Below are 15885 nucleotides of genomic sequence, written 5' to 3'. Positions count from 1 at the left end.
CGGTGTTGGATGCATTGTTTGTTATCTATACGAATGCTCTGGATGATAATGTGGTTTATTGGATCTGTAGATTTGCCGATGACACTAAGATTGGAGGTGTAGCCAACAGCCAGGAAGACCATCAGAACTTTCAGCAGGATCTGCTCTAGGTGGGAAAATCTGCTAAAAACAGCAGAAGTAAAATTAATGCAAGCAAGTGTAGGGTATTGCACTTCGGTTCGACCAACTGAGGTAGGTCTCACGCATTAGAAGGTAGGGCACTGAGGCGTGCCGTAAAACGAAGTGATTTAGGATTACAGGTTCAGAATTATTCGAAAATGGAGACATAGGTAGATAGGGTCGTAAGATAAGCTTTTGTCACACTGGCCTTCATGAATCATATTATTGAGTATAGGAGATGGGATGTTATGCTGAAGTCATATTACACATTGGCGTGGCCTAATTTGGAATATTGTGTGCAGTTTTGTTCCCCTACCTATAGGAAATATGCAACTATGGTTAAAATAGTACAGTGGAAATATAAAAGGATTTTTGTGCGATTGTAGTACCTGGGTAAAACGGAAAGTTGGAAGAGGTTAGTTTTTTATTCCTTGGAAAGAATAAGGTCTAAAGGAGATTTGATAGAGGTATACTAAATTGTGAGCGGTGTAGATGGGGTAAATGGAATAGGGGAGTGGAGAGAGAGGTACCGAGAGAGGGGATTAAAGAGAGTGAAGAGAATGGAGTGAGAGGGAAAGAGAAAGTGCAGAGGGGTATGCAGCGGTTGAAAGAGGGGTGCAGGACGAGAGTTGGAGTGCGACAGGATAGTGCGAGGGGCTCGAGCAGGGAGTGAAAGTCAGGTAGAAGTGCAGGAGTGTGCAGACGGAGCTTACGGAGTGGCGGAGTGGGGTAGATGGTATGCAGATGGAGAACACAAGTGTGATGACTGTTTTAGTCATCTTCTCCCTCTCCTGCCCTTCTCTTTTCACACTGCACCTTACCTAGTCTCTGACTGCTCTCCTCTCTCCCCTCGCCGTGCACCAGGACAAGGATGGTGATGATCGACGCTGACCAGTCCGAAGGCTTGGCCCTCAACGCCAGTTTGCCCAGAAAGCCAGCCAGCTACTCATCTTCCCTTTGATGCGGCCTGGTTATGACACCTCTCCAGCTCTACAGCCTGAAAGGGTAGGTGCTCCATTCCATCCCGGGTGCCATTTTAAAACCACGCGTCACTTCTACCCTGCTAACCATTTTAAATTGGGATATCAATCCTTTCCCGACTCCCATTTGTAATCAGGACACAATTCCTTCTTGGTGATCCCTTTCAATTAGTACGTCATTCCATCCCAGTCGGACATTTTAACGTAGGTGCAAGTCAGTGAAGAGAATACTTCAGAATGAAAGCAGAAGTGTAATCGAAGGCCTGCTGTTGCCTTAGCAGGCAAGTTGAAGGAGAATCCTAAGGGATGCTACAGGGATGTTCAGAGCAAAGGAATTTCAGGGTCAAAATGGTTTCCCTGGATTATCTCAACGGATGATTATTTTTTGTACATCTGTATTTACTCAGCAAACAGAATCAGGGACTATAGAAACACCGTTTTCACAGAATCTATACAGATTACAGAGAAGGATGTGTCTGCTGTCCTCAGGCAAATTAGGGTGGGCAGATTCCCTGGGCCTGGGGAGGTGTTCACTCGGATACTACGGGAGACAGAAGTTGCCGGATCCCTAGCAGAGATGCTTAAATCATCCTTAGGCCAGAGGGCTGGATGATAGCCAATGCTGTTCAGCTGTTTAAGAGCGGTTTTGAGATAATCCAAGAAATTATAGGCCTCTGAGCTTGACATCAGTAGAGAGAAGTTTATTGGAATGTATTCTAGCGGACCAGGAGTATGAGTGTTTGGATAGATAATGGCTGATTAAGGATACTCAGCAATTCTTCGTAAGTGGTAAGTCGTGTCAAGGAAGGTACCAGGAGTGTGGATGAGGGCACGGCAGTGGATGTTGTATACATGGATCTTAGCAAGGCATTTGACAAAGTCCTGCATGGAAGATTTGGTCTCTCGGCTTTGAAAATGAGGTAGTAAATTTGATGAGACCATTGGTTTGAGGATGAAGCCAGAAAGTTTTAAGAGATGGTTGGCTCTCCGATTGGGGACCTATGAGTAGGGGCGTACTGCAGGGATTTGGAAATTTTAAACTCTATGCGGAATAGATTTACCGAAATGCTACTTAATTAAGAGAAAAAAAATGTAAGGAAACGATAAGGGATCACTGGTTTCTGTCCCTGGAGAGGACTATGATAAATTTCTTGATAGAAGACTATAAGGTAATAGGAGGTATTGAGAGATTGGACAGCCAGAGATAATCGATGGCTTAAGTGGTTAATAGCAGACACGTGAGTGAAAGAAAAAAGTAAAGGGTTAAACGGAGAGAATGGTTTTGTTGATCTTGGAGTCGACTGCAAAGAAATGAAGGTACTAGTCGCTTTAGCGGGAAGGTTTACTAGGGCTGCTCCAGGTGGGTGGGCGGGGATGGTGGGACGTGGGAGGGTAAATCTAGACATTCAAATGATGGGAACAAGACTACCGTGGAACAGAGAGTGGAGAGGTTGTGGAGACAGAAGCTGTGAAGGCCTCAGACAAAATCAGCAATTTAGATGTTCAGCATGGTTCGAATAATATCCTCAGCTGCAAATTATACAATGTATTGTATGAAAGGCGAGAGATCTCAGGGCATGAATAAGCACGTCGAATCGCTAAATTTTCGACGTTAGTGAGAGGGTTGGAAGAGGAGCAGGCCTGGCAGCGGAGTACTCCACCTCTCCGTTGTTTTAGATTAAGTGGATCGGGAAGCATTGAATGAGAAGAGGTGGCGTTAATAGATAAGAAAGCTGTCACAGGCTCGTTGTGTCATAACGGGGGCGCTGGGAGCAGACGCAAAAGCAAGACACAGACACTGAAGTACCAGGAGCAGGATTAGGTGTGAAAAGAAAACGGGGGAAGTGGGGAAGAAACGACGCTGGGCGAGACTAAGATACAGGGCCTCGTCTAGGAAAACGGGATATGGATTCAGAACAAGGAACTTGGAACCCGGCTTGAACTCCGAGCTGGAGACTATACAAGGACCCAGAACCTGGATCTTGACTCGGGCTCGGTCCCCGGAACTAGGCGAGGACATTACATGTCTACAGAACAGGACGTGGAACTCCTGAAAAGGACGTGGAACTCCTTCACAGGACGAGGCACATGGACAGTACAAGAACTCAAAGCCTTGACTTGGACAGGACAAGGTTCCTGGATGTGGCTTGGACAGGAAGAGGTACTCCTGAGCTGAGCGAGGCACAAGGACAGGACAAGACCCCAAAGTCTTGACTTGGTCTTGGGAGACAGGAACACAGAACACAGAGCCTTGCTCTTGGGAGCCAGGAATGCAGAACACAGAAACTTGGTCTTGGGAGACAGGAGCGCAGAAGACAGGGACTTGGTCTTGGGAGACAGGAACTCAGAACACAGAGCCTTGGTCTTCAGAGGCAGGTACATGGAACACAGAGCCGGGACCCCTCCTTGGGAACGGGACGTAGGGCTGGGACTCATACACAGACCACAAAGAGACATTTCCTAACACAAGGGGGAAGTGGGGAAGAAGCGACTAAGATACAGGACCTAGTCTAGGACGAGACTAGGGAAACGGGATCAGGACAAGGAACAAGGAACTTGGAACCTGGCTTGAACTCCGAGCCGGAGAATAGACAAGGACCCGGAACCTGGGTCTTGCCTCGGGCTCGGACCCCGGAACTAGGCGAGGACATGACGTGGCTACAGAACAGGACGTGGAATTCCAGAACAGGACGTGGAACTCCTTCACAGGACGAGGCACATGGACAGTACGAGAACTCAAAGCCTTGACTTGGACAGGACGAGGTTCTTGGACGTGTCTTGGAGAGGACGAGGTTCCTGGACGTAGCTTGGAGAGGACGTGGTACTCCTGAGCTGGGCGAGGCACAAGGACAGGATGAGGTACTCCTGAGCTAAGCGAGGCACAAAGACAGGACGAGACCCCAAAACCTCGACTTGGTCTTGGGAGACAGGCACGCAGAACACAGAGCCTTCGTCTTCAGAGGCAGGTACATGAAACACAGAGCCGGGACCCTTCCTTGGGAACAGGACGTAGGGCCGGGAATCATACACAGACCACAGAGAGACATTTCTAAACACAAGGTAGCGGCAAACGGCCGGACCCACCTAGCGAAGGCGTGGACACAGTGACTGTTCCTAACAAAAGGTAGCGGCAAACGGCCGGAACTACCTAACAAAGTCGTGGACACAGAGACGGTTCGCAACTCAGCGATAGACAGTTCTTTATCTTGACACAGCAAGGCTCTGGTTACGCTCCGGTGGTAGAACTTGACAAGGTTGCAGGGCAAGGCTCCAGACACACGTTGCCGGGCAAGGCTCCGGGCAAGGCTTCAGACAGAAGGTGAAAGGGAAGGGAAGGGAACAGTCCAGCAACTGAAGCGGAACCCAGGAGCTGTTTATGTAGCAAGCCCAAAACCAGAATTATGTGCCTCAATTAAAGCACACAACAGGACAAGGGAAAACCGGATAACCTAGAATATGGATCGATGGAACGGGCCATGAAACTGAATGCGGACTTCACGGACCGGACCATGAGAGGTTGGAGTGGAAAACTAACCTAGTGACCCGTTCTATGTGGAACGGAGTAACAAGAAAGGTATATCCATGTTAAAGGGTATTTGGATTTGGAGAGATTGCGTTTGATGTTTATGTTACAGGTCATTAAGCTTATCTACAGTCCATAGTCCGAAGGAGTTAGAGAAATATATTTGAAGAGAGATTGAAGAGAATATCAGAAAACAGAACTTAGTTATATAAGGTGATTTTAAACTTCCAAGTTTTATTTCAGACTCCCACAGTAAAAAAGGACAAGAAGGAGTAGAGGTTGTCAAAAATCTACTGGAAATTTCTCATAAAGAAGTCGATAAATTTCCTGAACGATACCTGATCTGTATTTACAGAATGAGAGAGGGCAGGTGGCAGAAGTTCGTGCAGGGAAGATTTTGCATCTGGTCGTCCTAAGGACATCAGTTTCAAAGTGAATAGGCAATTAAAAAATGTGGTTGTGCTTTGCGATGCTTAGGTTTTTTCACTGTTGCTTCCCTTAGTGACCGAGCTATTCACAAAATATGTCCACAATTCGCTTAAGGGAGCTGAAGCAACATTTCCATGTTTTTTTTTTTTTATGTGCTCACTGTTTATTAATTAAAGACTATTTGTCGAATCTATTTTCTAGACGTTATTTGAAACTACAGTCCCTCCCCGAATTGGCGCAGTTGGCAATAAACTCCTCTGGGGCTCAGAAAATCCAATGAGGTTCCTGAATTGATGGTCACATTGTAGGGATTCAGATTGGGGAGAAGCAACAGGTCAGATGGAGTCTAATGTAGGAAATGAGTTCACCCAGTTCTGTAGAAGAGGCAGAATTGGTGGAGGATTGAGGTGGTGAGGGAGGTTTTGAAATGAGGTAGCTACTGGGTGATAGCAAAGTAAAATGTATATAATCGAAGCTTTATTGGGTATACGAATGGTAATAACTTTCCTACATTATTTAGGGCTTCACTGAGATTGTATTGCTTTTGGCACGTTGGTCTTCATAAACTAATACTTTGAATACAGGAGATGAGAAACATGTTTGAACCTATATGAGGCATTTCTGAGGCCGAATTAGGAATATTCTGTGCATCTTGGTCACCTACCTACAGGAAGATTACAGTAAAGAGAAGAGAGAAAAATTACTGGAAATTTGCCCAGAATGGAGGACATGAGCCATGAGGAAATTTTGAACAGGATCAGAATTTATTTTTTGGAAATCAGAACAATGAGGGATGATTTGATAGAGGTACATACAAAGATGAGTGGTAGTTATAGGGTAAATGCAAGTAGGTATTTGCATTGAGTTTTGGGGGACTTACGATCAGAGCTCAAGTGTTAAGCGTGGAAAATGAAAAGTTTAATGGGAACATGAAGGAATACTTCTTCATACAGAGGTTTGTGAGACTGTAACAACAGCTGCCTGAACAAGTGGTACAGGCCTGCATGTTCGTCAGGACAGGGAGTGGCCTTTCCGCTGAAATTAAATCCACTCTCACTCTCATTCACCTGTGAACACTGTCTTTAACATTGCAATTAACTGCTTCTGCTGCAGGAAAGAGCGTTATAACTTTTAACCTCATAAAGAAAATTTCTCAGAGTGAGAATATGCATTTTCTTTTAAACTCAGACTCCAATCTCCTGCAGTTATTTAAAAAAAATATATTTTTAAGATTCATTTAAGTAAATCAGGCAATTGCATTCCTAACCCTTTGCCAGTAAAATATTAAATGAAGTTTATGTGAGGTTGAGGGACAGAAGGAATCATAAGGAGAGTGGAGGGGTGAGCAGGGCGGCTGAAAAAGCAGAGTGTTTATGGAAGGAGGAGAATTGGAAGCTCAAGTTCTAAGAGTATGTGGGAGGAAGAGGGTAGAGTGGAGATATGGACTGAGAAGAGAGAGGTAGTGTTAAAGAGAGAGGGAAAGGGTGAGAGACAGAGGCTGGAAGGGAGTGAGCACGGTAGAGTGAGAGGGAGAGAGTGAGGGATGAGACTTTTTTTTTTTTACCGTGCCCAAGGTCTGTTCTTCATCAAAATACAGAATTGCTTTGCACTGTTGTAACTATATGTTATAATTATGTGTTTATTGTCAGTTTTCTTTTAGTCTTGGTTCGTCCTGCGTTTCTGTGATAACATTCTGGAGGAAAAATTGTATTATTTATTAATGCATGCATTACTAAATGACAATAAAAGAGGACTGCGTGTCCTCATGATCTAATCTAATGTAATCTAAGGCTCCAGACATAGGTTGCAGGGCCAGGCTCCAGATACAGGTTGCAGGGCAAGGCTCCGGGCAAGGCTTCAGGCAAGTCTTCGGGCAGAAGGTGAAAGGGAAGGGAAGGGAACAGTCCAGCAAATGAAGCTGAACCCAGGAGCTGTTTATGTAGCAAGCCCAAAACCAGAATCATGTACCTCAATTAAAGCACACAACAGGGCAAGGGAAAACCGGATAACCTGGAACATGGATCGATGGAACGGATCGTGAACCTGAATGTGGACTTCACGGACCGGACCATGAGAGGTTGGACTGGAAAACTCACATAGTGAGCCTTTCTATGTGGAACGGAGTAACAAGAGTGTTGTGCCCATGTTAAAGGGTCTTTGGGTTTGGAGCTATGGCGTTTGATGTTTATGTTACAGGTCATTAAGCCTATCTGCAGTCTACAGTCCGAGGGAGTTAGAGGAATACATTTCAAGAGAGATCACAGAGAATATCAGAAAACATAACTTAGTTTTAAAAGGTGATTTTAAACTTAGAAGTATTATTTCAGACTCCCACAGTAATAAAAGGGCAAGATGGAGTGGAGATTGTCAAATATATACTGGATAGTTCTCATAAAGAAATCAGAAAATGTCCCGAACGATACCTGATCTATATTTCGAGAATGAGAGAGGGCAGGTGTCAGAAGTTTATGTAGGGAACATTTTACATCTGGTTGTCCTAAGAACATCAGTTTCAAAGAAAATAGACAAAAAATTCCAGTTGTGGTTTGGGATGGCTTAGGTTTTTTACTCTTGCTTCCCTTAGTGATCGAATTATTCCCAAAATCTGTCCACAATTCGCCTAAGGGACCTAAAGCAAAATTTCCATGTTTTTATGCGATAGCACGTGTGCTCATTTTTTTTATTAATGAAAGAGTATTTGTCGAATCTATTTTCCGAGCCTTATTTGAAACGACAGTACCTCCCCGAACTTGCCGAGTTGGCAATAAACTCGTCTGGGCCTCAGAAAATCCAGTGAGATTCGTGATTGGATCGACACGTTGGTCGGGTTCAGGTTGCGGAGAAGCAACAGGTCAGATGTAAGCTATTGTTGGAAATGAGTTCACCCAGTTCAGTAGGAGAGGCAGAATTGGTGGAGGATTGAGGTGGTGAGGGAGGTTTTTAAATGAAGCAGCTACTGGGTGATATCAAAGTAAAATGTATATAATCCAAGCTTTATCGGGTATACGAATGGTAATAACTTTCCTACATTATTTAGGGCTTCACTGAGATTGTATTGCTTTTGGCACATTGCCCTTCATAAATTAATACTTTGAATATAGGAGCTGGGAAACGTGTTTGAACCTGTATGAGACATTGCTGAGGCCGAATTAGGAGCATTCTGTGTACCTTGGTCACCAACCTACAGGAAGGATACATCAAAGAATACAGAGAAAAAATTCTAGGAATTTGCCCGGAATGGAGGACATCAGTTATGAGTAAATTTTGAATCGGATCGGAATTTATTCCTTGGAATTAAGATCAATGAGGGATGAGTTGATAGAGCTGCACAGAAAGATGAGGAGTAGCTATAGGGTAAATGCAAGGAGGGTTTTCAGTGAGTTTGGGTGGACTTACAATCAGAACTCAAGTGTTAAGTGGGGAACGTGAAAAGTTTAATGGGAACATGAAAGAAAACTTGTTTATACAGAGGGTTGTAGGATTGTAAAAATAGCTGCCTGAAGAAACGGTACAGGCCCGCATGTCTGACAGAATAGGGAGTGGCCTTTCTGCTGAAATTAACTCCACTCTCACTCTCATTCACCTGCGAACACTGTCTTTAACTTTGCAAATAACTACCTCTGCTGCAGGGAAGAGCGTTATAACTTTTAACCTCATAAAGAAAATTTCTCAGCGTGAGAATATACATTTTATTTTAAACTCAGCCTCCAATCACCAGCAGTTGTTTTTTAAAAATATTTTTTACGGTTCATTTAAATAAATCAGGCAACTGCATTCGTAACTCTTTGCCAGTAACATATTAAATGAAGTTTATGTGAGGTTGAGGGGAAGAAGGAATCAAAAGGAGAGTGGAGGGGTAAGCAGGGCGGCCGGAAAAGGCATAGTGTTTATAGAAGCTGGAGAATGGGAAGCTCAAGTTCTTAGAGTGTGTGGGAGGAATAGGGGATAGTGGAGAGATGGACTGAGAAGAAAGAAGTAGTGTTAAAGAGAGAGGGAAAGGGTGAGAGACAGAGGCTGGAAGGGAGACAGCACGGTTGAGTGAGAGGGAGAGCGCGAGGGATGCGGGAAAGGCTCAGAAATAAATTATTGAATCCTGGGCCGGTGCTCCTGACATCAGTAGTGGGAACGCTTTGGAGCACCGTATGTATGAGCGTTTTAACAGACAGGACAGTCTAGAGATAGTCAGCATGGTTTTGTGTATCCCACGACATGCTATAGAGTTACTTGAAGAAGTAACGAAGAATGTTTCCAGGAGAGTTCATGAAGGCACTGCAGAGAATGGTATCTAAATGGACATTTTCAGTAGATTTTATCAAAGATCTGCATCGGAGTTTTGTCAAGAAAATTCACGAGCTTTGCATTTAAGATGAGGTAGTACATTAGAGTAAACATTGGCGTAGTAGCAGGAGGCAGAGAGTGGTAGCAGATGGTTGACTTTCTCAGTAGAGTCCTGTGACTGTTGGAGAGCAGCACGTTTCGGTGCTGGGCATGGTAGCACTGAGGCTATGTCCATGTTGCAACAAATTTTGTTCTGTGTGAGTAACCTCAGACATGATTGTATGAGCATGAATATCTCGAACTTCCTGTAACGACCCCTTCCATTTCACTATTCTCCATTCATATTTCCCTTTTTCACTTTTTCTGCTTACGTTCAAACCCAACTGCTGGAGGTGCCAAAAATCGGAAATAAAGCGCATCTCGTCCGGAGAATCGCAGACGGGCAGAGATGATTGTGATTTTTATTCAATTACTGCTACAACGAGGAAGTGGTAAATCTCTGTTATCATTTCTCAACCCACTGTCAAATCCAAGCTATTGGATTTAGGATTGAAAGCGAAGGCTAATATGTTCTCGATCAGTCAGAACTTCACATTTAATTGTTGAGCATAGTGCGACTAATGTACACAGCAGCAAATACATCAGTGTAAGAATTGTGCCATATGGCATAAAAGAGCACGTGGATTTACAATATTTTCACCATTAGTGAGACGGGTGCAGTAGGAGCAGGACTGGCAGCTCAGGATTCCACCGTTCCGCTGTCAAAATGAAGCAGAGGGGGAAAGAATAAATGAGGAGGGGTGGCGTTACTAGTTAAGGAAGATGTCACATCAGGCTGGACTGGTGCAAGGCTGTAATAAGTAAGGTATGCCCATGCTGAATGGACTTTAGCTTTGGAGCGATGGTGTATGATACGTGTATTACAGGCCATTACAGCCCATCCTACAGACCGAGGGATTTAGAGGAACAAATTTGATGAGAAATTGCAGAGAATTCCAGGAAACATCAGTTTGTTATGGAAGCTGACTGTTTATTCTTTTCTAGAGATACTGCCGGTCATGTTGACTTCCTTCAGCATTTTGTGCGTTAGTCTGGATTTATAACACATGTAAGGTCTCTAGTCTTTAAGTATTTGCAACATTGCCAGGATCTGTATTTGAATTGAGTAAGATCAGGTTATTACTTTTTTTTTCTTTGCTTCTGCTCTTCGTTCGAACTTTCAGGAAACGTTTTATTTATTGGTGCTTATTTTATAAAATTTCCAACTGTATTACAAAATAATATCTCCAGAGAAACAACACCAATTGCATTCTAACAAATTGTAATCAACTGTCGTCACGATAACTGAACGATAGATGCACACTTTAGGTAAAAGCGGATGAACGGGGTAAGCAGTGATTCTGGATTTGAGCTTGTCAGCACAGCTGCAGAACAGTAACATCTGGAGTAATTATGCCCCTTGGTTCTTCGCTCTATCGCTCAGGGCCGCAATGCCATCACAGCCTATGTCGACAACAACCAAAACGAGTAATGTGCAGAATAGAGGGCTGTAGTTTCTTGATCCGATCGATATCAGCTATTACCTGATTGCAACGATCAGTAAAGGCGTTGGATAAATTTCCATCTGAAGCTTGTACATAGAGGAGAAATTTAAAATGTGGATGCCGGAGAAATGTATTTCAGTGCATGACCAGTTTTCGCCCTGACGTCCTCACGTTGCTCACTTGAGACTGCACAAGCGACAACATTATCGGCCGGATGAGTGAAGACGCCATCATCCTGGCCAGCAGTGTATATTAATTTTAGCTCAGTGATGGTTCAAGAGATGCAGTTTTAACATCGGCGTGGTCAGTGACGTGTTAGTAAAAGCGCAGACTATGCTGTTTATTAAAAGGAAGTGTATCTTTGAACAATAAGCCAGGCCCATATTTCTTTGGGTCTGGAACATTACAGTCAAACTGTCTGCTTCATTTCTGCTATCGTCCAATCCCAAACCAGGTCTTAACTCTGCAGTAGCTCAGACAAATGACCACGAGTGCGCTAAGTGGAGATTCACATCGGCCTGTCTTTCATATTACTGCCCATCTGCTGACACAGCTTTAGCCTGTTCCTTGCAATGTTGGGTCTCATTCGAGCATTATTCACAAAATATTACGAAACCTGTTCGAAGAAATGTCCTGTTTTTATCGCACACAAACATACAACTTACGTATTTTGTAACTCTGCACGTGCCGAACGATAACATTTTAACCACATCTCATTTGACAGTAATTATTCTGTTCAGTAATGTGCAATAATTCCCCCTTGTTGTTCCACACGGTCTGGTTTAAACAACCAAAAAAAAACATAATCTCTGCATTCAGCATGTTTCCTAAATGTGTAAGTATGTCAAACGAATGTTTACATGTATACGGAGATTTTCACAATTACAGTGACTATTTTATTCCTGGTGTAGGACATCAGAGAAAAAAACATATCTGTCCTGTGAACATGTTAGACCGTGAGGCAGAGGAACCGGATTAGACCCCCTGTCCTACCGACTCTGCTCCGCCATTTACTCATGGTTGACCCTTTTTTCCTCCTCTTCAACCCGAGTTCCCGGCCTTCGCCCATAATCCTTGATGTCATGCCAATCGAGAACCTACCAATCGCTGACTTAAATAAACCCAACGACGAGGAAGTCTCGATTTTCCTATGTCCAGCTCTGGTTTGCCTTATCGGAACCTACTCAATACAGGCTGAGCCGAATTTCATTTAGATATGTAAAAAACAAAATATGCCGATGACTTGGAATTGGAACACGGTCCAATGTGATGATAAAAAAATAAAGGAATGTACAGGGATATTGTTATGGTTTTATGGGCTCATGGTCTGTCATGTGGTTTTCGCTGCGTCCACCGTGAGACTGGACAGACAATGAACTTACCAGTACACTGAATAAGAAGTGGCATTCTCTGTGTGAGGGATTGTGGGACCGAATGAGCTCTGATAATAACATTACGGTGCCAGGGCTGCAGGGTAATCATTTCTCCCTAACTGCAGTGTCACTCCAGATTTCTGTCCGGAAATACTAACAAAAGCCCAGCGCCAATACCATTATGTTCCACTGTTATTTTGGTCACTCGTTGAAAATATCTCCTCTGAAAATTTGAGCATTAATAAGCAAGTCCATAACGATACGTTGAACTGAAAAACTGTCCACGACACTTCACAAGTCTCTCGCTGTGCAGGGCGCTATAAATATAATTGATAATTGCACATTTGAAGCATTGATTCTGCGGTATGTAAGCGGTGGCATCTTTATTTGTCGCAGAAGAGCGGGCACTGAGAAGTAAATATATGATCAATATTTTCTGACATCCAGTGACAGTGTGCTCGGTGATGACTGGTCATTATCTCTGACAGTGTGATTGTGCTGAGGAACATTTTTATAAAGAGGGATTTAACACCCTAAGAAAGGTTTCACTGCTAACGTAGTGGCTTTTCTGTAGAAGCAGACTTTGGTTGAAATTTAGAGATTTCGGATGCTTTGGAATGTGAACCGTCCAACCGGGGTGGGTGGGTTCTGTTGTGTTCTGACGTCGTAGTGAGCTGGGGCCTTTTGTCCAGTGGGAGAAGAAGTGAGAAGACACTGGGGAGAACAAGTCCTCGGATAGGACCCGGTGGGAGACCCGTTTGTTCGAAATGGTTTGCGAGCGAATATCGGAAGATGCTGTGTGCTTCCACGCAGAGCAAGGGCCCAGAGCGTGAGTTCAAGATGAGTTCCAACTTGTGTACATTTGGCTGATTAATTACAGTGGGCCTTTTTCCTTTATTTCTTTCTTTGTCTTAATGACCCTTCAGTTAATTAACTTTCATAAAGATAATTCCTTTAATCGTATGCAGTGTGTTGCCTGTTATAACGTGACGCTGAGTTATAACATGGTAGTAAATTACACAACACACACAGAAAGCGGAGTTTGGGGTGACAGAGCCATTTGAATCTCACGGGTCAGGCGGGAGCAGTGTGTGTATTTCCTGGAATCACGCAGACTCGGAAATCAGGAGATTTCAGGGATATTGTTATAGCTTTATGGGGCCATGGTCTGACATGTAGTTTTCACTGCGTCCTCCGTGAGACTGGACAGACAATGAACTTACCAGTACACTGAATAAGCAGTGGCATTCTCTGTATGAGAGGTTGTGGGACCGAATGTACTCTGATAATAACATTACGGTTCCTGGGCTGCTGCTCGGTGCTGAGAAATTAGGGGCGTTTCGTAGGCGCCTGAGTGAAAGTAAAATAGAGGACTAAGGTCAGGGAATCGTTAGGTTGATCTTGGAGTAGGTTCCAAGGAAGGTGGTTTACACTTGAACTGAAAAGGGACTGATATCCTAGCGGGAAGGTTTCCTACGGCTGCTGGCAGAGGTGGGGCAGGGGCACAGATGTGGGTTAAACTAGACCTGACACTGGATGGGAACAGGGCTGCCCCAGAACAGGGAGTGGAGGGGTTGTGGAGACAGATGTTGTAAAAACCACACACAAAGTCAGGAATGAAAAGGTCCAGCATGGGCCGACTCGTGATCTCACCTGAAGTTATTTCAATGCACGAAGCATTGTATGAAAGGCAAATGAGCACAGGGCCGGAATAGGCAAGTGGAATTACTATACTTTAGACATGAGTGAGACGCTTACGGTTGATGCAGGACTGCCAGCTCAGTATTTCGCCGCCCCGTTGTTTAACACGAAAGAGTCGGGGGGAGGGGGGGTTGTTGGGGGTGGGGGCGTAGTAAATGAGGAGTGGTGGGTTACTAGTCAAGGAAAATATCATAGTCAGCCCGGACTGGATAACTCAGCTGGTTAGACGCTCTATGTACAACGGAGTAAGAGGAAAGGTATGCCCATGGAAAAGAGGCTCCGCCTTTGGAGCGATGGTGCACGATGGGTGTGTTACAGGGCATTAAACACCATCAAACCGTCCGATAGAATTAGAGGGTCACATTTGAAGAGAAATGGCCGAAAACCTCACGAAACATAAGGTTCTAATAACAGCTGGTTTGAACTTTCCAAGTTTTAACTGGGAAACTGGGAACCCATGGTGTGAAAGGAATAGATGGAATAAAGGTTGTGAATAGATGTTCTGGATAGTTTCTTAAACAGTAGATAAAAACCTGAAATGACGAAGACTGCGATTCTTGATCTTCTCTGAGGGAACGAGAGAGGACGGGTGGCAGAAGGTTGCCTCGGGGATCACTTTGCATCCACTCGTCCACAGGCCATTAGTTTGAAGTTAAACATGCAAAAAGAGGCCTGGTTCTTGGGCTGCGATTTTAGATTGGAGACAGAAAGAATCTTGTTGGTATCAGAGAGGATTTTGCAAGTATCCTCTGGGAAATTCTATTGTAAGTGGAGGGTCTCAAAAGTGAAATTTCGAGAGCGCAAAGTTTGCACGGGCCCGTCAGAATAAATGCTATACATAACAGTGTCGGGAACCTGGAATTTCAAGTGATATGGAGGCCCAAGTGAAGAAAGGAAATGAGGTGAATTGCAGGTTAAGTAATGTGTTTATGTGGGTGTAGGAAATGCAAGAGAATGTTTATCAAAGAGAGGAGGAGGGTGAGAGAATGAAATGATTTTGTCCGAGTTGAATCGTTAAGAATGCTGCACTTATCTTAAGAGCAAAAGGATTTCAACAAACGTAATTAGTCTTCTTGAACGAGGACCATAGCTAATTCACATGTGGTGCCAAATGAGCTAATGTTTTGCATCTGTATTTATCCAGGAAACCGATACAGTCTATTGAGGAAAGCAAAACTGAATCATCTTTGTGGACTCTACAGAGATTGCCGAGGAGAAGGCCTTTGCTGTCTTCAGGCAGATCAGAGTGGATAAATCCCCAGAACCGGTCAAGTTGTTCTTTCCGGCCCAGCAAAAGGATGAACTTGCAGGAACTCTAGCAGAGATATATACATCATTCTTAAACCAGGCATAGCCAATGTTGTTCCTTTGTATAAGAAAGGCTCTAAAAATAATCCATGAAATAATAGTCTTGTGAGCCGGACATCATTCGTGGGAAGGTTGTTGGAAGGTAGTTTAACGGGCGGAATATATGATTTTCATTTTAGATATCCACTGATTAACGATAGTCCGCATGGCTTCATTAGTGGTAAATCATGTCAAAGATCTTACCTGGAAAGTTGATGAAGAAAAAAATATAAGATGTTGTCAAAATGGAATTTTTCAAGACATTTGATAGTTTCCAGTGAGGTTCAGTCGCTCCTCTCTGAAAATCAGGTAGTAAATTTATGAGCCATTTTCTTTGTGAAAGGAACCACGGAATGGTAGCAGATGGTTGCCTCTCCAACTGGATACCTGTGAGTAGCGGAGTTCTACAGAGACCGGCGCTGGTTCCTTTGACGTTTACATCTGTATTAACGATCTGGATGATGATGTGCCTCAGACAGAATCAGTAATTTAAATCACACACATCAAAGTTTCTGGTGAACTTTGACATGTGTTGCTAGAATTTCCAGCAT

Source organism: Mobula birostris, chromosome 13 (genome assembly GCF_030028105.1).
Source record: "Mobula birostris isolate sMobBir1 chromosome 13, sMobBir1.hap1, whole genome shotgun sequence".
Taxonomy (NCBI): Eukaryota; Metazoa; Chordata; class Chondrichthyes; order Myliobatiformes; family Myliobatidae; genus Mobula; species Mobula birostris.
This window is presented reverse-complemented; position numbering follows the sequence as displayed.